This window comes from Cupressus sempervirens, chromosome 4 (assembly GCF_028749045.1).
Source record: "Cupressus sempervirens isolate cs-2001-9-10 chromosome 4, ASM2874904v1, whole genome shotgun sequence".
Classification (NCBI taxonomy): Eukaryota; Viridiplantae; Streptophyta; class Pinopsida; order Cupressales; family Cupressaceae; genus Cupressus; species Cupressus sempervirens.
Window position 1 is genome coordinate 184,682,394 of NC_143121.1, and position 23,532 is coordinate 184,705,925.

The following is a 23,532-nucleotide window of genomic DNA, read 5'->3' on the forward strand; positions in this document are numbered from 1 at the left end:
AGAAGAGAATTCTTCTGTTGTATTGAAAATATCATCAACTATTTCATGGTCTAAAAAAACCATTATAGGTTTTGAGACACTAACAGGGGAAGCTTCACAGGAATGAGAAGGCCTAGAAGAAAGATCAACATGGGGAACAACACCATGTAGACCAGCTTCAAAGGCAGCCACGTCAGCAAAAGAGGCAATCCTACCCCAGAAGATATAGGAGAGGCCAAACCAAGAGACCCTATAGCATTGGGAAGAGAAACCAAAGGAATAGGGGTGGAAGGAGGAGAATGAGTGCCAACAGATATAGGTAGACAAACCCTAACCCCCTAGAAACCGACACTGCAACCGAATCCGCAACATTCTAATTTTAAAATTTGGCTGGTGCATGCCCAAAAGCAGAGAGCAAAACAGCAGAGATGGGAGCCATTTGAAAATCATAATCTTTGTTTTGATAAGGTTATTGATATGGATGATGATGGTGATTTTAATACACCTATAATCATTTTTGTTGATTTAGATGAAGATTTCCTTTAGTCAAATCAATTCAATGCATCCACTAGAAGCATCCTTCTACACCAACAACAAGGAGGTCAAATAGGAGGAAGGCAAGCATGAGTGCTTCTTTCAATGTAATATCTAAAAGAATCCATAGATATAGGAGGGAATCAATAAGCCTCACAATATCAAGGTTGATAACAAGGACACTAAATTGAACGCCATCCCTGGACTTTGGTGGGAGACTCTAGCTGTTGCAAGTGACAATTTTATGCATGAACCTACAAGAGCTATTTGGTTCTTAGAGATGGATATAGAGGCTAGGGAAGATTATGTTAAATATAATTTTGGAGGATTATAATATTTTAATTGTAACCAACATTAATTCTAAATGTCACTAGTTATTTTTGTTTCATTTTTTAAGCAAACTCTTTCAAGTTGAAGGATGGTGTCATCAATTTGTATTGAACTATTGTTCTAGATATGATATTGTAATTGTGTTTTGATATATATTTATGTTTCATGTCTTTTTGATATTTTAACTGTCTTCTTGAGAGGCTATGTGACTTTACTTTCTAAGTTGTGTTTATCATGGAGAGCTTATGTACTAGGTTTCAAGCTAGGTCATTGTGGTAGGAAGGAATCCAACATGTCCTGAAACAAGTTGTTGTAACTGTGCAAATAGAATTAATAAACAGATTTTTCCCTTGCTTTTCCAGTGGATTTAGGCATACTAGTGAACCACATATATTTTTGCTTTGAGTTTATTCTTCTTCTTGCACTATTGTTGCTTATTTATATTTGAATATAGAAGGAGTGAGTAAGGAAGTAATCTTCATGAGGAACTTGGAAATGTATTTCCTTAAATGATAAGTGATTTTAATATATTGTTCTATTAAATTTTTTGAACTATTTTATCATACTAGACATATTTATTTAATTCAGATCTCCTCAACCTCATTCCTAAGGTGGATCGCCTCTTTCTTTGCTTCATTATCTCTCTTGACACTTCTACTTTTTTCAATTTCTTCTTGGATTTGTTCTTTATTATTACCAATAATCAATGTTCCTGGACTTCATGAACCTTCATTGGCTAATGCTTTGATGTTTGCAACATTCTCAACAAAATCCCACCAAATTTTTATTATATCATCTCTCTCTTGATCAATAATCCTCTTCATAAGTATCTTGTTGTTGGATACAATTGTTCAATTGTGTGTTATCTTTGATGTCACACAAATGTCATATCAGTCATCAGATAGTGTCTATTGAGCTTAGAAGGTCAGCAAGGAAAAGGACAGTGTCTACCGAGCTCAGAAGGTCAGCAAGTCAATAAACAGTGTCTACCAAGCCCAAAAGGTTAGTAAAGATAGTTTACAGTGTCTACCGAGTAGATAGTTGATTACCGAGATTTTAAGGTAATCAAAGAAATTTAGTTCTTACCAAGCTCACTCAGTAATCGAAGAAAATGTGATAGAAACAGTTCTTATCAAGTTCACTCGGTCATCAAAGGTAATTTGGAAGAAGTAGTTCTTGCCGAGCTCACTCAGTCATCAAAGGTAATTTGGAAGAATTAGTACTTACCATGGGATTCAGTTCTTACCGAGTAAACTCGGCAGCCAAAAGATTTTAAGGATTGCAATGTTAACTGAGTCAAGAAGGTTAATTCAGCAAATTTCTGGAAGTAGTATTTACCAAGTAGGGTCAGCCAGTAAAGGATTTCATTGTTTTATGAAATATCATTTATTTATTCAGAGAAATATCTGTAGCCGACTGATGTATGGTTTATTGGTAAATGTAACATGTGAATGAGTCGACCTAACAATCTGAATGGTATAAGTAAAAGGTCAAGTTGTGAATTCTAAGTGTGAAAGATGGAAGTGTGGAATTAATGAGATATGAAGACTAATTATTGAGTGAATTTGAAGGATGATCAGAGATCATTAAGGAGCAGCAGAGTCATATTTGATCAAGGAGGATCTAATGATACTGAATAGAGACCTATAGCCAGCAAATTTAGTTGCATTTTGTTTGGGTCAATTCATTGTTGCTTTCTAACCATTGTAGCAGTGATTTCAAATTTCTTAACAGAGTTGGTTTAACAGCCATTTTGTAAATCCTCTAACAAGGTGACAGTTCAGTTGAATTGTTCTAAATACCTCTAGCAAGGCCACTCCTAATAGGGTGATTAAATCCTCTAACAGGGTCACACCTAACAGTGTGTATTGTAACCTTTAATAGGGTTGGCTCCTAACAGGGCTCACTTTAGAAGAGTGAAAAATTGGTGACCTGTTACTTGGTGGTTTTTCCCATATTGGGTTTCCATGTTAAATCTGGTGTATCTTGTGTTCACTTTATTTTCAGTTACATGCATGAATGCTTGAAAAGAATGTAATAGTTTAATTTACCGAGTTACAACATTTGTTTACCGAATATAAGCAGTAATTAGATCTTTAAGACATCTAAGGGATTTGGGGATTAAATTTTGTCAGTAACTGATTCACCCCCCTCTCAGTTACTCTATCTTTAATCCCAATACTTGCAACTTCTGCTAAAGATCTTCAACATTTGTTCTAAGGGCAATTGTCTGCTCTACTTCAACACTTCCCATATTTTCTATGCAATGGGTCTTAAACATATTGCTTTGTTGTCATATCCTCATTTTAAGATAGAATTTTAATAATATTTAGACAATACAATGTTATTAAATAAATAATGATAGTAAAGTTATACTAAAACTAATACTAAAATATAAAACTAAGAAATAATAATTATTTAATCTATATTATTAATGAAATAATATTTAATATGATATTTTAAATAATGAAAAAATAAAAAAATTTCAATGAGTAAATAAAGAAATAATATTGTTGAAAGTATGTCAACTTTTTAAATAATATTTTATTAATGAATAATAATAAAGAAAAATAAGTATGTAAATAAATAATATAACATAGAATAATATAAATTATCTAAATCCAATGAAAAATCAATAGAGGTTTAACAAATATACATGACTCCTTAAAATTAAAATATAAAAGGGAAGAAAGTTTATTGTAGAGAGGAGAAAAAGAGAGGAGAAGAGAGGAGTTCAAAAAGGAAAAATGGAAGAGGAAAGTAATATGAAGGAAATAAGGAAGTGACTTTCTAAAAAGGTATCAATGATGTTGAAAGGATGTAAACCTTCAAAAGTGTCATAATTATGAATAGTTGTGCAACTCTTCAAAAATATTGTCATTATAAAGTATTGTAACTTTTGCAAACAATTTTATTTATGAAATGTTGTGAGTTTTCAAAAGGATTATAACTATGAAGTGTTGTGACTTTTCAAAGGATTTGTATTATGAAAGGTTGTGACTCTTGGAAAAGAAGAAACAAAAAATGTATATTTTGTCATTTCCTTATAATTAAAAAAGGAAGAATTTTAGAAAGTAAATATAGAGCCAAGATAATTCTAGAAGGAATAATTCATTGAAGGCCACCTAAGGATAGAGCCACATGGACCAAGAAAAGAAGAAGATAAGAAATGTATGTTTATGGATTATATTTGTTTAGTTAGATTTTTTAATTTATTTATATTACTGAATCATACTTGTTAGTAGTATTGTGTTAACCTATGGGGTTAGCACTATGGATATTAATGATACTCGAAGCATGGAGCATGTGAGATATTAAGATCTCCATTGTCCACCATGGCCGAGAATCAATGTGGACTCAAAGCATTGAGCATGTGAGATTTTAAGACCTCCATTGTCTGCCATAGTTGAGATTCAATGTGCCAAAATATTTTGATGTTGTTAACATATGCATATGTGATTAGCCTTGGATAGAGGATGCCCATCCAAGAAGAATCTTAAGATGTGAAAGCCCATTCTAGAGACGTCCTTAAGATTGGAGTTAAATTAGAGGCTAGAATAATATTGTTAGTTTTGTTATTGTTGTGATTTTAACCATTATTTTGTAGGTATTACTTGTCCCAAACTAACCCTAATAGTGGGGACATTACATTTGTCCATCAATCTCTTCTGATTTTTCAAGATGATGTCTGAGTAGGATGACCTGTTCTTGCAAATTAATTTGTATTGTTTGGGAATTTTTTCTAGCTTTTTTTATTTCATCTTTTTCTTCCATGGTATTCTCATAAATCTTAGGTAGTCATTAATTTGTATCACATGTATCATGCAACTTCAATCAAAGACCATCAACCTCTTTCCTAAGAACAATCACTTGCTCTACTTCAGCATTCACCCCATTTGTCTCTTTAGCCCAGTTATTCATGCAATCATCCTTCTAAATGTATTACTATGTTTGTCAATCTCTTTTCAAAGTTATTCAACCTACATGTATTCATGCAAAACTTTAGGTAACTAAATACAATTTATTTCATAATAGAATTCCAATACAGGAAAACGTGTGAAATTAGGCTTTTTTATTTTTTTTTGCTACGATCATTTTGAGTTGTCAACACATGTACCCCCAGGATATTCCAAGTTGGAAGTGGTGTTTCCAGACAAATTCATCTTTGACAAATTGATATGAAACTAGCAAGGAGTATTTTCTTATCTAAACGGTCATGTTTGACATGGTGTTTCCATGCAAATTTTGTTGTTGTACAACAAGCCTTGTTCTAATTTTTCTTTATTTTTTCCCATGGTCAACATTTTCAAGCATCTGCAATGGAATAAATCACCCTTAGGACTTGATTTTTACTATATCATCTATATTTATTTGTTATATGCTTCTAGTAATGAATATGTACCATTAGCATGACCAAAATGGAAAAAAAAAAGTGTATGTGTGTGTGTGTGTGTGTCTATATATATATATATATATATATATATATATATATATATATATATATATATATATATATATATATATATATATATATATATATATATATATATATATATATATATATATATATATATATATATATATATATATATTGAAGCATATTCAAAATAGAAAGTCCTCTATTAGGATAAATAAAGTCTTTGTAACCTAATTATACTTATCTATGTACAAGAGATGATTCCCTCATTCTTATAAATCATACTATTTTCTTGATCCATATAAATAGAGTTTTTCATCAATAATCATGATTTATTATATGTTTAAACTTACCCTACTTCTCATTGACAATATAGACACCTTCCCTTTCCTTGACCATCTTTATGTGCTTGATGTCAATGTTGTATTTCATTATCTTAATTGTCTATATTTTTGGTTCAAATAATTATTTTTGATATGTTTGTGTTCAATTAAGAGATTATTTTATTCAGTTTTGAGTTCTAAAATGTGACTTCAAAAGAAAAAGTCAAAATGGTCATATAGAGCATGATGCTCTCGAATTTGATTTGTTCAGCGTGAGTGTTAGAGGAGGTGTTCTTTCTCATTTGAACCATGAGACGTGAGCCAGAGTTTGACCTACTACCACTGTCGAAGCTTGAACTAGTACTATCGGAGCTTTCCAAGAGCCAAGTGTCGAGGGTTTGCATCTACTATGCCATGGGTTTACATCTACTGAGTCATGAGCATTGTACTGAGTTGTGTTGTGGGTCCATTTCCATAAAGGGCTAGTGTCAGGTGTCATGGGACCAAGGCCTTGTCATGGTGACTGTCAAAACTATGACCTCTCTCTCTTAGTCTTCTAGCATGAGCTACAGATAGTCAAAACTTTTCTGCTTGCTACCTTTTGCACATGGGTACCATAACACACAGGTTGGGGGAGTAGGCAGTGGTTCTTTGCAGGTGAACCATTTCATAGAATGTCTAAATGAATGTCTGATTGGTGAAATGTGCTTCTATTCACTGTTGTGTGGAGCCATTTAGTGGTGGTATTTGGAGGCATTTGGTGACATTGTGATAGGGGTTTGATAGAATGTCTGGTCTATGGTAGAAGTTGTGAATTTCTAGGAGCTTTTTGTGGGTGTACCTTTATGAGCTATGGTACCCTTACCTAATCCAATTACACTATAGCAGCTCGCTGATTGCTTGACTATAGTGGAGTCCACTAATACTATCCTACAAAATGTTGTTGCTTAGTCAGCTTCACTCTATATTAAATTTGCAGAATGGTTGACTTTGTTTGAATCCAAGAAGCACACTCTAAGAGGTATTGTACAATCTCTAGTTGATGAAAATACAAGCTTCAAGGCTAATCTAGATTTTTCCACCATGTAGCTCAAGGAGTTAGACTCCATCAAAGAGAAACAATCAAAAATTGTGGATAGGCATTCTTCACTGTTAATAGAGACTGAATTGAAGGAGAATTCTTGGGCTTCTTTATGCAGCTCTACAGTTGAGGCTCCCCTTTCAAGTGTTGAGAAGTTAGTACAAGGGAAGATGGATGATGACTGGGTTAGGCAAACCTGTGAACTTAACTCAAAAGTTCATGGTGTCCCCTCCATTGATGATCCCTCGACTGTTGGATATTCTTTCATCAAGGATCAGATGGACATTTCAGACATCACTCTTGATAGGTGTTGGTTAGGCCCAAATGGCACTCTCTTGATCTGGTTCCTCTCCCTCTCTGATAGGTTATAGGCTCTTAGGGAAAAAAGAAAGTTATTCTCTCTTTTTCGTAAGATCTACCTAGATGAGGACCTCACCTAATCACATGTAGTAGAACTCAAGCAAGCTTGTTCCCTTGTTGTGGTAGCTAGATAGGAGGGTAAATATGCAGTCATCATAAATCTTAAAGTAGTAATCCATGACACCTTTCCTACAGGCTGGGTTTTGAGAGCAACCACTAAGGCCAATTGATGGGCTCAACAGCAGTTGAGCACAGGTTCTTTGTGCCTTAATTGTTGGAAGGGTAATGGTATCCTCTGGCCTATGCCTGACTTACTTAATGATGCTATTGGTTCTACCAACCTTCTTTTTATTACAGAGACACATGAGAGTCCCATGCATCCTCTTTCCAGTTTTTCTAGCTATCAATGGCTCTCCTCTTTTAGAGATGAGGTTCGGTGCTCTAGTGGGGTCAGAGGGTCTGGTGGGGTTGCTTATCTTATTCGGGACCACGTTTTCAGTACTATCTCCTTGGTCCACTCTAACAGCTATGCTAGATTCATGTGGATTCGCATTGATTGAGGGACCTCACTCTATAGAGATACCTATATCATTGTCTACTACTTCCCGCTAGCATCTTCATACTATGTAGTTCACAACACTGAGGGTGGGGACCCCTATGAGGACCTCCTTGAGCACATTAATAGATTCTCTGCCATGGGGGACATCATCATTTTGGGAGACTTTAACGCGTGGACCAAAGACCTACAACCTCCTCTCCATGATCATAGGATTGATCCCATGTGTACGACTACTTCTAATCCTAGTTCTATGGGTCTACATCAGCTCTTTGAGGATCGTCAGGGGCCCTTCACTAGGTATGGTCAAAATTTTCTTCATCTTTGTGAATCATCTGACTTAGTGATTTTGAATGGGATCTCTTATTTTCCTAGTTCTAAACTCTTCAATTGTTGGTCACATGGTGGTGGTGCTAGCGTTGTGGACTATGTTCTCTCTATGGCCTCCTTCATCCCTCTCATTTTCTACTTTACCATCTCTCGCCTTCCTCTGGCTGACCATGCCCTCCTTAGTATCATCCTTCGAGGACCCTTGACACCTCCTCTCCCTTGCTTATCCACTTCTTCTTGCCCCTCATCTACTAACGACATCCCTCCTCTCGCCCCCCATGCTCGCACTTCTTTTTGCTTCACCGATGGCAACATTGAGCTCTTCATCCATCACCTCAGATGACTTCTTCCCCAGGACCCCCTTTCTGACTCTGGGGATATCACCTCTCACTTGCATTTGCCTTATGGGAGTCTGCCCTTCTCTCCATTCCCCACTATACCTCCTCGCTCACCCCTCATCCCACTTGCATGTCTTGTCCCATGAACCAGTGGTTTGATGAGGACTGCAAATCCTTTCACCGCATGCTTCATTCTACTTCACCCACTTCTTCCTCATTTTCCTCTCAGTTGAGGCTCGACTACTACCACTTTCTTCACCATAAGAAATGAAACTTCACTTTACTCTAGTGTAGATCTCTTTCCACCACATTCTGCTAGTCTCCTAAGCTCTTTTGGCGCACCATGTTTCATTGCCACCCCCCCCTCCCTCCACTTTGGACCTTCACTCCCTTACCTCCCACACCTCCACCCTCTGTAGTATTCTTAGCCAGCCCCCTCTCCATATCATCCTCTCCCCCACCCATTGTCACCTCTTCTCCTCTTCCCACATTTGTGAGGTAGTTAGAGTTATCAATAGTAGCATTAGAGTTATCAATAGTAGCAGAAATTCAGATGAGGAAGGATTCCAAGCTGAATTCTTCAAATTGGGGATCGCTATCTTGGGTCCCTTTCTTACAGTACTCTTTAATCGAGTAGTTTGTGTTGGCTTTCCCGACTCTTGGTCATGACATTTTATCTATCTGAGACATAAATTTGGGCCAGCTTCCAACCCTGGGAACTACAAAACCATCATGGTTGGACATACCTTTGCCAAACTCCATGCGATTGTGTTGAATGGTATCTTGTCTAGAGAGCTTGATTAGTGACATTGCCGAGCTAGAGGTCAAGTTGGGTTTCATATAGATTTTCACCATTGAGGAGGCTCGGCACCACTTGGCAAAAGTTTACTATTGTTTTATTGACTTTCACAAAGCTTTTGACTCTATTCATCGAACGACTCTTTTTCAGCATCTTAGGGGCATTGAGATCTCAAAAATTCTCCTTATAGCTATTATGAGGTTATATGAGTGTGTTGTGGGAAAATTAAGGAATCCACGGGGCTTCTCTAGCCCTATCCAGAGCACTATTGAGGTGAAACAGGGTTGTCCTCTCTCCCCCACTCTCTTTGGCATTTACATTGATGAGCTTGAGGCATTTCTCCGTAATTGCTCGCTCCTTGGCGATGGTTGTTATTTACATCAAGTGATGATCTCTATTCTTCTTCTTTTTGATGATGTGATTCTCCTAGCATCTTCTCCTGATGGTTTTTAGTAGCTCCTTAATGGATTGGCCCCTTTTTGCGACTTATGTAAGCTAGTTGTAAATCTGGGCAAGACTCGGGTTATGTTCTTCAATTGTTTAAAGACATCACACCTCCATTTTTACTTCTAGGGTACCGAGATCGAGATTGCATCTTCATATACTTACTTGGGAGTTAATTTTTTTGGACCTCGCTTCAGTCTAAGACCAGCCATGCAGCCCGGAGTCAACAAGGGGCTTGGCTTCCTCGCTATTGTTGAGCAACAGTGCTTTCGACACCATGACTCAGATGTCCCTTCTTGACTCCCTAGTCAAGCCGACTATTTGCTATGGCTCTACTATTTGGGGCCCCTCCCTCCTAGAGTCTGATTGGGCCTCTTTTGAGAGAGTCCAAACTCTTTTCCTTTAGCACATTATTAGATGCCACTGGTCCACACCATACAACATCATTCTAGTAGAGATTGGTGCTCACCGTTTTAGATTGGGGACCATCTTTGATTTAGTTTGGCTTCTTCACCGGCTCCATCACTTCACTGATTCCTTTGATGGTCATCACAAAAATTCCTACTTGGCTTATTGTTCCTCTAGGGAGGTTGCGGGTTTAGACCCTACACACAAGTCTCGTTGCTAGTACACCCAGGTCTTTTCCCTCTTGGGCTCGATTAATATTAGTTTCAATCATCTTCCCCACTTTCAATTTTCTCTAGATGCTCCAACCCATCTTCTTCCACCTCAGCAGGAGTTGAATGAGCATGTTAGACTTGACATCTATAGAGAATATGTTATCATGACTTAGTTGAATCCCCCAAGTGGGCTCCACCCATAGATGACCTTCTATGCTGAGCACCTCCTTCATATCTAGGACAGGATCATCTTACGCTCATGTTACCTCACTCGTCATTAGACTCATGGTCTTCACATCTCCTTGGAATCTTTTAGAGTGGGATCTCATCAGCTATGTATTCAGACTGATCACCAGATTGAAAAGGAGGAGAAGATCTATCGGCTTTGTCACCTTGGGGAAGTTGAGACTAAGTCTCACTTTATTTTTCGTTGTCCCATTTACTATGAGATCTAAGGGAGATTCTACTATTTGTTCAAAGAGTATCAGTCTCTTCCCTCATTCTTCAGATATATTGAACACCACTATCTTGCACTCTACCTTTAAGAGACCATGTGGCTTTACTAGTACACCATACAGCTCCAGATTTGCTCGACATTGATCCCTACATAGCTCATCACTTCTTTCTTCAGTCCTACAGCCCCAGTGCAAGGATTGAAGTGGCCTCACTATTCTATCTTGGTTCACACTAGATCTATGAGAGCTCTCAAAGATCACACTTGGCAACGACCTTCCAAAGTAACTGATTGCTCTAATGCCCACCTTTCCATTTTGGACTACTTCTCGCCTGTGAGGAGTTCTTAGTTGTTGGTATTCCTTTTCTTGGTTCTTTTGTTGTTTTTCTTTCACATTCTTTCTACAGACACCGTTTGGTGCTCCCCCTGCTAGTGTTTTCCCTTTGTACTATTTCTAGTCCCTTAGATCCTCGTTGGTCTCTTGTTGGGCATTAATAAATTTATCTTATCTTATATTATCTTATCTATCTATAAAAGATTTAGTTGAGATCATTATCATTTTTAAAATTGGATTCTTGTATAATGAATGTACATAAAAATAATATCATCTTGCTAATTGAATGTTTTATTTGTGTTTTATTCATTCATATTTTATATAGGGTTGATGGATTTAAATTTGTCAATGTGCTAGTGTGGTGTTGGCCATATAGTAATGAAGACCTCGCACTCAACGAATAATCCAAAACTTAAATTCCTCTATTGTCCAAATGGAAGAAAGGTTATTACCAAAAATTTTGTATGTTTACATTTTATGTAAGTAACTATTGTGGCAATCACTAATTTATTTGGTATTGCAAGGGGGGTAGTGGTTGTAATTCCTTTCAATAGGTTGATGATGTCCACCCACATCTACCATTGCTAAATCTATAGCACATCAAAGTATGGTTGCAAGTTGTGCAAGGTCTAAGAGGGTAAAACATGTTTCTTCGACGCTTCTTGTGCATTATAATTGTTTTAGTCTTACTGGTATATTGGGACCATATGCTAAATGCAGCTAAAAGTCAGAGCGACTATTGTATAGTATAATTTATTTTATGATTTTGTATAGAAATGGTAGACATATTTAATATTGATTTGACTATTTTGTTGTTTGGAACTTGTTTCCGATCATATTGTGGTGACTAATTATGTATAAAATGATGAATAAATTTTACTATACTTTCATGACTATTTTAATGTGTATTCATGTTCATGATTGTGTCTAATTTTGTATAATAAAAAAGATCTTGATAATTTAACTTAACTCAAAAAATTGATATTTTTTTTTAATCTATAAACAAAAAAAACTAAACCAACTCAATAAAATGTAAAAATAGAAAAAATTATCAAATTAAAATAAAAAATAATCTTATTCCATTTTAGTTTTGCCATTTTCTATTCCCGCAATCTTATCTCTCTCTCTCTCTCTCTCTCTCTCTCTCTCTCTCTGTCTCTCTCTCTCTCTCTGTCTCTCTCTCTCTCTCTCTCTCTCTCTCTCTCTCTCTCTCTCTCTCTCTCTCTAATGGATTTCCAAACATGATATTAGTGGGTGAGATGTTGGTCTCTCTCTTCTAATGGTTTTCAAAACATGATATTAGTGGGTGAGATGTTGGTCAAGCTCTCTTCACTAGTTGATTTGGGTTTTAGTGCTAACCCCTTTTCTGTCCATCTTTTTGTCTTTTGTTTTGTGTTGCACCAATGTACATAGATGTGGAGCTAGGGATCTTTCTCTTTGAGGCTTACTCAATTTGACTAAGTGATATCTTTCTCATTGCAATTCGACAAACTCTTAATCACAAGTTTTAGTTGAGCCCATACTCTCGCTAAAGTGAAGGCTAGATGTAGCATGCAGTGCCTGCCCCTAGTTTGCATTTATGTTATCACTGTTGAACTCGTTTAGGCTAGTTTTATGCTTGATGTCTAGTAGTATTTTTTAGAGATTATTAGTTATTGTTTCAAATTTAGTTGATTATATCTTGAGATTATTTGATACTCTATATTTCATGTATGTATGATGATTATACAGTGTGTTCGAGTTATTGATGATGATTAGTTAGATGGATTATCATATGTGTTTTCTTATGGTTACTTACCCCATACTGCATGTGTATGGTGTGCGTGTTTGTTTTCTCTATGTATGGCATTTCTAATGTGGTTAAGGAAGGGAGTCGTAGTCACCTGCTAGCCGAGATCTACACAATGCACCACTTCCTTCCATTGCCTATTCAGCTTAGAATATTGTGTTTGTACATGCATAGATTTTATGCAGGTTGCAGGTACTAGGTATCGACTTCCCTAAATTGCTAGGATGAGCGTACCCTATCGCATTATCTCAATGGTAAGAAAAGGAAGATAAATTATTAAGTCCAAATCCTAAACCCTTTAGCCATTTGTCCTAATTGATAATTAGGACAATTATCTAAGTCGTGTGCCCTCTGAATGCGTCGGATGATGTGAATTCGTAATTATAACCCTTTAGTTTGATTTTGTATTTTTTTTTCTTTGATGGGTTTTCGTATGTTGTTTTATGAGTCTTGGGTGGATTTTCTATTAATTAAGTCTAATTAAAATATTAAATCAATGATTTTATTTAATGGAAAATTATTACAATATTTTTATATTTAATTATATTAAATTAATTGAGAAATTAATTAAATAAAAAGAATTAAATTTGAAGATAAAATTTATAAGGATAATTATAGAACGTGATAATATTTATTTTATTTAATAATATATTTAGAGTTCATTTTTAAATAAATGCTAAATATTATTATTATTTAAGTTAATAAATATTTTATCAATTAAGTTTCGAAAATAAAATTAAGAAGTGAAAAGAAATTAATTTACTAAAAGTTTTAAGTTTGCATGATGTAGGCATGAGATAAAAATAGAAGAAATTAATTAAAAAGATAAAACATGTGAACTTAATAAAGTGTGTGCATGAGATTAAAGTTAACTAATTAATTAAAAGGCGAAGTCAAGTGGAAAAAAGATAAAGTTATTTAATAATTCATTCCACGTGCATGGAGAAGATTAAGAAAGGATAAATAGAAGTTAATTTAGAGTTCAAGTCTTGTGAGCAAGGAGTCCTCTTGGGTGAACGCACAATTAGTGCCCCGATTTGAGGAGAGAACTCCTCATCACCAATTGAAGGTTCATTTTTTAACACGAATTTTGGAGATGATTTTTTATCACAAATTTTGGAGATGAATTTTGGACAAGAATTTTGGAAGAAAATTTCAGAAGGAGAATTCTGGGAAAATTTTCAGAGAAAAGCTCTTGAAGAGGAGCAAATTCTCTCACAATTTTTGAGTGGTTGCGCATTAGCATCAGGCTCGGGTAGGGTCTTGTGTTTTGATCACTGATTAATTACGCAATTTTCCTTTCTTGTCTTCTTCGTGCCTGTGGATTGTAAATCCAAATTCTCTGTGATGGACCCTTAAACATTTCAATATTGTAAATTATTAATTGCTTGTCAATAACTTCTACATACGTGGGGAAAAGAAGAGTGATCAGAAACCCTCATTTTCTATATTAAAGAAAATATTATTTAATTTGGGAAGGGTCTGAATTTAAAGATGAAATTCTAAATTAAAAATTTGGATGGTTGATAATATTTTCTCTATCAGAGTAAAGATGAAAACAATTTCAAAAATATATATATATTAAAAAAAAATTGTTTAATAAATTTTACATACTTAACAATTTTATAAAATAAATAAAATTTATTTTAAAAGAAAATGTTTAACAAATCATAATACTAGTAAAGTTTTATTAAAAAAATATATAATTAAGAATTGGATTAGGGAGGGGCGGCTTAACTAACCCCTACCCCCTTATTTATTTAAGGCAGGTCGACTGCTACACACAGTCGTACCCGCTGTTGCAGTGCAACTGTGATAGCAACTGTGCACTGCGATTATTAAATTGCAGGCAGTGATTTGTAAATTGCTTGGATTATATTTTTAAAAACTTCAATATATGCCTTTTTAAAAATAGTTAAAACTTGATTTTATTATGTGGATTAAATTTTAATATTATAAATTGCATTTAATTTTTATTAAATTGTAATTATATTAAATTTATGTTATCATTTATTAATAATTTTATTATTAAATTATATTAATATTTTATAATTTGATACAATAATAACGAATGTAATATATTTAAATAAATTATTAATTAATTTAAGTGAATATGATTTAAATAAGATTTATTAATAATGGAAGTTATTAATGAGGATTTAATTATCAATGTTAAAAATTTATAATATTGATTTTAATAAAATTGTAATTATTTTATTTAAAATCATTAATGGTTGTTTTTATAACTTAATAAAATAAAATATTATCCTCAGATTATTCTGTTAGGAAATTAACTTTTAACATGAGGGTAACTTTATATATATGGGTTGAATAAATGATCGGGTTAAATTATAAGGGTAATACTGAGAATCCTATACACTTGAAATGTAAATTGAAACGCAAACTGAAACTTTACTTTTAACCTTATTGTGTATTTTGAAATCAAACCCAAACTATGAAACTGTATTGTTTTGTTTGTATTGTCTATGCTTTGGGGGTTTTGGGGCTAACTAGATGGTGACTAGTTTAGGTTGTTACCAGAGGCTCAAGGGTTGTGTGATGTGATGCTATGTTATTTTTTGGTCTTGATCTTTTTAAACCCAACCATGGTAATGTGATGGCATGCTCTATGATGTGTGTGGATTATTGATTGTTATTTCTTTCCAGTCTTCTTGTCTGAAGCTGAGGTGTATGTTTATGAGATACCTGACTTAACCATTCTTGATTCATCGATCAGTTATATTTGATTTGCCTTCTCGTCGCTTTGAGGGGACTAAGATGCTTTGGATGATTTGTTTGTTGATGATTTCATGTCGTGACATGTTTGTATTGACCATTTTGGAGTCTTTGATCAATATTATTTTGAGATGATTTCTAGTTACTCGTTGAGAACCAATGGATATTGTGGAATACTTTTCGGTTGCTCATTGGAGAACCGATGGATATTGTGATTTATCATTTGATTCTTTTCAGTTGCTCGTAGAGAACTGATATGATTATTATGATTATATTTATGATGCTTTACAGTCACTTGTACAGGACTGAGGTGGTTTTACTATGATTCTTTGATTCTTGATTCATGAGCTTAGGGTAGGTAATCTATGTGTAGTGTCAGGAAGTGACTTGCAATGGGGGTCGGGGCCCTAAGACGCTACCAGGGTAACTCATTGTAAGTTTCTTTAATAAGTGATAACATTTACACTAAATGAGAGTAAAATGAACCTAATAAGATTAATTGTATGTTCTCGCCCATGCTTCAAGTGCTAGTACAGACTAAGATGGGAGTAGAGAGAATGCTTGGTTACGACCTTGCATTTCGTAGTATGCCTCGTTAGTATGAGAGGATACTAGTGGCCGCAGGGATCACTAGGGACTCGAGATTCGTAAAGGATTGCTCGGGTAACTTCGAACGTAATTTGTGCGATGACACTTTCCTGCTTATATAGTAGATTCCTATGTGTCTTGTGTGTCTCTGGGTCTAGATGTCAATCTATGTATTGGAACCTTTGAGTTAGTATACTTTTAAGATTTCTTGGACTGAGAGAGTATTTGTGTTATGTGATTTGATATCATGTTTGGGACTTGAGACTATCTCCTCAGCATGGTGGGAGTGGGCCATTTAGGTTCCATGAGGTCGGGTGGTAGTGCTTTTTCACTCTTATCATTGAAATCCATCTATAGTCACCGTGGTTGGAGCTTCTTGAGAAGCTATTTATCATGTTTAGGTGATGTTATTTACTAATGCATTTCCTTATTTTGATGATTAGTGTGTTAGATTTCCTTATGTATATGTTGTAGTATGTTTTAGTAGTGATATCCCTATTCTGATAGTACCGACAATTTGTTCCATGGATTGGGGTGTTACACGCGAAGGATGGCTAGGGCCCATGATGGTCTAATGATGCTATTGATGGTTGGGAGGAACCGTGCACTTAGTTAGTTGTGTTTTATGATGTATAGCTATATTTCATGTTGGATGTTTATATTTTTTATGATGGATGGATGTATCATGTATGGTAGATGGTTTCATTACTTTATTGTACTTTGTATCAAGGTTTCGAGGAGGATGTTGTATCTTTATTTTTGCATATGTATATTCTTTTAGCCTTTCATACCCTGTGACATGTACAGTGGATGATTGAGCATTTTGAATTTAATTTGCCAAGAGGCATTCAGAACAAATGTATAAAATGGACATTGGACTTTCTAACTATTCTTTCATGTGGATGTGGTAGTTGTTAGACTTAGTATTAATTAAAATTTAAATGTGACTCAACGTCTTGGGATCCTTAAAGAATGTAACCTATTATGTATGCTTATAGTTGATTGTATGTTATTGCTTCCGATATTGTGTGTTCGATGTGTATGATTATCTTTCTTGTTTAAAAAAAAAAATGTTTGGAAAACTTAAACTTTAGGTTAATTCTTTTGGATCCCTTGGCAGGGGGTTACATAGCATCTTATATTAAAAGCACTTCAATTTAATGATGGTTTATCACTTATTTAGAAAGAGGATTGCATTTAATTTGCATTCTCCTATTTCTTCTCATCTCTCTTTGTTTCTTCTAAGCAGAATTAGGGTTGCACCTAATGGATCCTCCTTGGTATTCTTCTTTTATGGTGCAAAGCTCAAGGTAGGACCTATTCACTTCGATCCTTCCTTCCCTTCCTCCAAACGCTTGGAATCTCTTTTCTATACCACAACTCATTTTTCTTGAAAATTGGGTCTGATTTCCCAAAACCCAAACTTGTTTTGGGGCCTCAGGGGATTCTTAGACATTATGGAACCTACTTAGCATGGACGCACTACATCCCTACCAGGGACCCATTTTTTAGTCTCCCTCTTGGGCCCTGTATCAAGATTTAATCAAGGAATTAATTAATAGTCTAATTGGCCAGCGAAAATCATAACTTTAATCATAAAATAATTTATAGAAAATCATGAAGAATTGTAGGCCCATTATCAGTAGACTAAAATCATCTAGACAATTTTATATTTCCACTCTCCCTCCCTCTAGATTATAGAACTATATAATAGCTTCCGATAAGAGGAAGGAAAACAATGTATCATTACCCAACATAACAGGTCAATCCACAATTGAGAAGGAAAGTGTACGTAGTTCAATACACTTCAGATTTGGACTACAATTGAAATCAAAGAACATCAATAAAATAATATTTCAAATATGATAACTAAATATTGAACATAGTAAAATGCCAGAAACATGTACTCAATTCTTTTTAAAACCTTGAATTCCCTGTTCTTCAGCTTCAATTGTTATAGGGTTTCAAAATTAAATCTCTGGGCATTTCATGTAGCGTGTGTTGCAATGGCTCTGGACATTGTCAGATAAAGTAGTTGTGCTCGTTGAATTGCACAATTTAGTATGTGATCCTTTACATATTATCTGTTCCTGAGGTGTTTCTCATGTGGGTCGGCCTACAATACAATTTCCTGTGTTAAATTTGTACACTTACATTTTCAATCATAATTTTTCTTGTTGTTTTTACAAATGCGCTAGTCCTTCGAGGAAATCGCTGAACGTTTCTGGCCCATCCCATCAATACCTGAGATTTAGGTTGAAGGGCTTTGGTGTTTAGGTCATCGAGGTTAAACTTGATATGTGGACTTCTAAGGCTAAGATCGTCTTTAGGACATGATCGTTCCACTGTTCGTCAGTTTCAGTGGGTATTTACTATTAAATCTCTCGACATTTCATTTAGGTTGCGTCAGATTAGTGAGAAAAGTAATAGTGTTTGTTGAATTGTACCATTTGGCTAGTAACATTTTCAAATTCTCTGTTCCTGAGCTGTTTTTCACGTGGGTCAGCCTAACATTTCCCGTGCTAAATTTGTACACGCTTAGATTTCCAATCATGATTTGTTTTCTTGATTCTCTGGTTTAGGATACAGAGCGATGAGATATTATTTCTGGTTTTGATTGTAATGCAGTTTTTTCATCAACATGAATGTAATCTAAAATGTTGATTAAATATTCAGCAGCATTGTGAATTGTAAAAACTTATGTTGCAACATACTGAAAATTTATTGATCTTTTCTGTGGGCAATGCTGGGCATCAGGAAATGTACATTTCATTATTGTCTCGCATATTCAAATCTGAAGGGAATTATGCGGACGTCAGGTTGTTGTGAAAATGTACATTTCATCAGGTTGTGTAGCCCGCCCTACCATTTCTAGTGATAAATTTGTATGCTCTTAAATTTCCGATCATTTTTGTTTTGCAGCCTACTGAAAAATAATTGTTTTCTTCTGTGATCATCAGGTTATTTTGAAAATGTACATTTTATCACTGTTTCAAAGTCCTCAAATCTGCAGGGAATTATAGAGACAATGTGGGAGAAGATCATTGGAAGGAAGAAGCCCAAGTTTCAGAATGTAGAAGATGCACGCATACAGCTAAAGCAGCAGCTTTCTACTCAATACGAGCGGACCCTGATGATATTAGATGATGTCTGGTCCAGGGCTCACTTGGAGGAAGTACTATTTGAAGCGCCAGGGTACAAAACTGTTGTCACAACGAGAGACAGTTCTACCATCCTCCTAAACCCCTGTACTCAACTGTATCAGTTGCCATTGTTGGGCCAGAAGGACGCTCTCTCGCTTTTCTGCTTCTCTGCTTTTGGACAGACATCAATTCGAAGTACAGCAGATGCAAATCTAGTTATGGAGGTATAGTCTTTTCTTACCTTGAAACTAAAAATATGAAAAAGCCTAAAGCTTCTTATAGAATCAAATATGTCCAACATCAAAAATAGAATGATTTGTATGCTTATTTGTTTTTAAGCTATAAAAACTCGCAGTTATTGATTGTTCTATTAGATTAGTACTTGCAGGAAGTTATTTATGCATTTAAAACACAAAAATATCGCTTTCTTTTTCTTTCTTTTCATTTTTTACAGAGCTTCCTTTGGATGCTAATAAAAAACCGATCTTAATGAATGGCAGGTGCAAGCTGAATGTAAGGGCTTACCCCTTGCTCTAAAGGTGATTGGGAGCTCTTTAAATGGGGAATCTCATATGGCCTGGTTGAATGCAAAGAATAAGCTTTCACAGGGGCAGTCCATATCCAGTTTATCACAAAGAAGGGCTTTTTAGATGCTTGGAGACCAGTATTGATTTCTTGGATGATGTTGCGCGGGAATGCTTCTTAGATTTAGCCATATTTCCAGAGAACAAGAAAATCTGTGCTGATGCACTGCTGAGCATTTGGGTTTATGTTCGGAAGCTGGAGTGGCAAGATGCCTTTATCATGTTATTGGAACTTGCAAGCAAAAACCACTTGAACTTAATCAGCAGCCCAGGGTATTTGCCTAAGCTGTATATATGTTACATTTCTTACTATCGTTTTGTTTTCAAACTTTGAGCTAATATCGTATGTGGTAATATCAGAAGCCAAGCAACAATCGCTTATGGAGATGCCTCTGAGCTGTACTTTTCCCAGCGTGACATATTGCGAGCTTTGGCCATATATTTGGGAAGCCAGGACAGTATAGTCCATAGGAAAAGAATATTCATGCCCAGGAAGGAGCTGAGCTTGCCAGGGGAGTGGGAGATGCATAATGATAGACCATTTGATGCTCAAATTGTCTCTATTCACACAGGTAGTCGATTCAGACCAAATATTCTTAACTTGTTGAGTGACATAATATGCAAGCTATTTAAACTATTAAAATGTTTTAGCTTTTGTGTTTTGTCATAATGAATAATGATACTATTGAAACAGCAATAGCTTTGATATAAATTTTTAACTTGAACTGCCGGTATTCTTGACCACTAAAACATTTTCTAATTCAATTGTATATATGATTGAACTATTGTAGGTTCTATGGCTGAAAATCAGTGGTATCCGATGGACTTTCCACAGGCAGAGGTTCTGGTGGTACACTTTTCTGCAAGCGAATACTTTCTACCACCATTTCTTAGAACTATTTCTGTTTGCGGACTAAGCTCTCTGAAACATGTCACCTGTGATGAGAAGATTGGGCACCAGTGGTTGAGAGTTAAGGCCTCTTCTATCCCTGATCTTAGGGTTGAAATTGTGGAGGCGCAATTTACTCTGGAATGGCTTGATGTTTGAGAAACATCAAGCAACTGCGCATCCTGTTAAATTAGTCACTGTGTTCCCTTTCCTAGTTCCTGGAGATAAAGCATATTGTAGGTTTCACTTTAGAATTAAAAGAGTGTTTAGTGTCTACAAAGTTCAGCTTTATGGACAATTCTCCGCCATATAGAAATTGTCCTGTATATGGAGCAAACTGTAGGTTTCACTTATAAATTGTAAAAGGTTGCAATGTATATATATCATTATGTACATTTGTAATGTGTATGTCAAAGTTTATCTTTACATACAATCTTCTTTTCCCAATATTTTGATGGGCCTTCTTTGGTTGAAGGAGAAAATGACAAGAACACAATTTTCATTTCTCATTCCTTATTAGTGTACGTGACAATGAATACCGAATTTGAAAGGAACATCTTAAATTTTTTTGTCCAAGGTCCTAGGAAAAAATTCTGTCATTACACTGTATTGAAAATTAAAACTATGAATCAACTAAAAATGGTGACAGCAGATCACAAGAAATATAACTTTCAATATTCATATTGATCTAGTTGCACACCAACAACCAATTACATAACCTCTATAAATAGAGGATTCCAACTATAAAACCAGTAGAGGAAAATTCTAGGCTTTTGACAAGTGGATGGCTGCATGAGCTGTAAGACTTAGTCCACAAGAAGATGTTGATTTTATAGAGTTGTATGACCTATTCTAGAGGACAGCATCCATATTCTTTTAGCAAGAAAATCTGTAGTGATTATAACAGAAGCTGATGTGGATTTGACTGGCATGGATTCTTGACTATTTCTAACATCCTCCCTTAATTTCTATCACTAAAGACTCTTTCAATGGGAGAAATTACAATAAGAAATTTAAACATGATAGGTCCCGGCATTAAGCCTTTTGAGGTACTCATTTACAATATAGAAAATTCATTTTTCTTGTTAAGTGGTTTTAGCTTACCACAAATTCTTCAGAAAAAAATGCTTTAGGATCTTTCACCCAAACAAGTGGTTTTTGTTTACCACAAACCTTTCAAAACTTTTAGGTTTTTCACCTAAATAAGTGGTTTTGGCTTACCACAAACCGTTCAATAAATTTACTTAAACAAGTGGTTTTGGATTACCACAAACCCTTCAAACTTCACAAAACCATTGATCCAATGATAGGTAAACTAACTCTAAACTTTTCTCTAGTATACTAATATTGAGTCCATATGCAAAATAATCCATCTACCGAGTCACATGGGCACCCAGCCGCTGTGCTCGCTAGTTCTCTAGGAATATTTTTCAGATACATGGTTCATCAATATAGTAAAAACTTTTGAAGTGTCGGGTACAATCGATAGTACACCTCTGGCTACAACCATCACTATTGTGATCTTCATATTGCAAACATTGACTTCAATGATCAGCTTTTCTTTTCATTTGACAACAACATATCTTCTCTAGCTTGCTCCAACTTGCATTTCCACAACTCCTTTTCTCTATCAATTTGTTGAGGTTCCCCAATTTCTTTATTTACTAAACCTCCATAAAACCTTCTCTCTTAGAGCATTCTTGACTGCAATCTTCCAATCTGCAAAACCACTTCCATCAAAGATAGGCAAAACTTCATTTGAAGAACCCATGTTAGCAAAAAAATCAGCCTTCAAACAAATCTAGCAACATAACAGCTCTCCAACTAAATATCACTCCAAAAAAAAATCAGCCTTGTAAACAAACCATTTCTAACAATATATTTTCCTTCAATAAAACCCTCTAGCAATATTTCTAGCTGAACTTCTAAATGAATCTCCAGCTGAACCTGGCTAAACTAGGCTCTGATACCATATTAAGAAATAGAAACTATAAAGAAACATGGTGACAGCAGATAATAAAATTATTTCATTAATCTAACTGCACACCAACAACCAATTACATAACCTCTATAAATAGAGGATTCCAGCTATAAAACCAGTAGAGGAAAATTCTAGGCTTTTGACAAGTGGATGGCTGCATGAGCTGTAAGACTTAGTCCACAAGAAGATGTGGATTTTATAGAGTTGTATGACCTATTCCGGAGGACAGCATCCATATTCTTTTAGCAAGAAAATCTGTAGTGATTATAACAGAAGCTGATGTAGATTTGACTGGCATGGATTTTTGACTATTTCTAACACACTGCACGTGAAGTTGCATGTCAGGAAAAAATCTCATGCAATTTCATCTTGATTCTTCATATAGATCGCTTATACTTTTTTAACGGAAGAGATCTATTCATATTTTCATAATAATTTATAGACTGAAAACTTTATTTTGTTGCAATCGTTCTCAATAACTGCTTAAATTTTTAATAGTTTTGTTTCAGTTTCTAGCTCGTTCACGATGATTAATAGAGTGAACTTTTGTTTGTTGCAATTGCTCTCAAAAACTGCTTAAATTTATAATGAGCATGTTGCAGATTTATTCTAATGCTTTGGATTCACCTTTATGTTTTTTAAGTTATTCCAATTGTCAGTTTTGCTTCTTTATGCTTCAAAGAATGCACCTGTTCTGAATGGATGCTCGTATCTAAAGAGCAAAGAGAATAAGGTCTTAGTCAAAACATTTAAATTTCAGACATTTTTTGAGGCTGAAGTTAAGGTTGCTACAGGCAGGGCGCACACAGTTTGGTACCATGGTAAGCCGAATAAATTTAAAACCTTTGGGAAAAAATGTTATTTATTTCTGTTTTGAGGAATTTTTAGGCCTTGAAGAGAGAAAATCACCAAAGACTGGGTGG

At 35.1% G+C, this 23,532-nt stretch overlaps 1 pseudogene across 1 annotated transcript; it reads left to right on the plus strand.

Annotated features, from left to right (window-relative positions):
- The first annotated feature begins 18,968 nt into the window (after positions 1-18,968).
- LOC149560614 (putative disease resistance protein At5g47280) lies at positions 18,969-20,073 on the plus strand (annotated as a pseudogene). The gene is made up of 2 exons (XR_016364223.1): positions 18,969-19,379; positions 19,656-20,073. The product of XR_016364223.1 is annotated as a putative disease resistance protein At5g47280 (transcript).
- Positions 20,074-23,532: the final 3,459 nt, after the last annotated feature.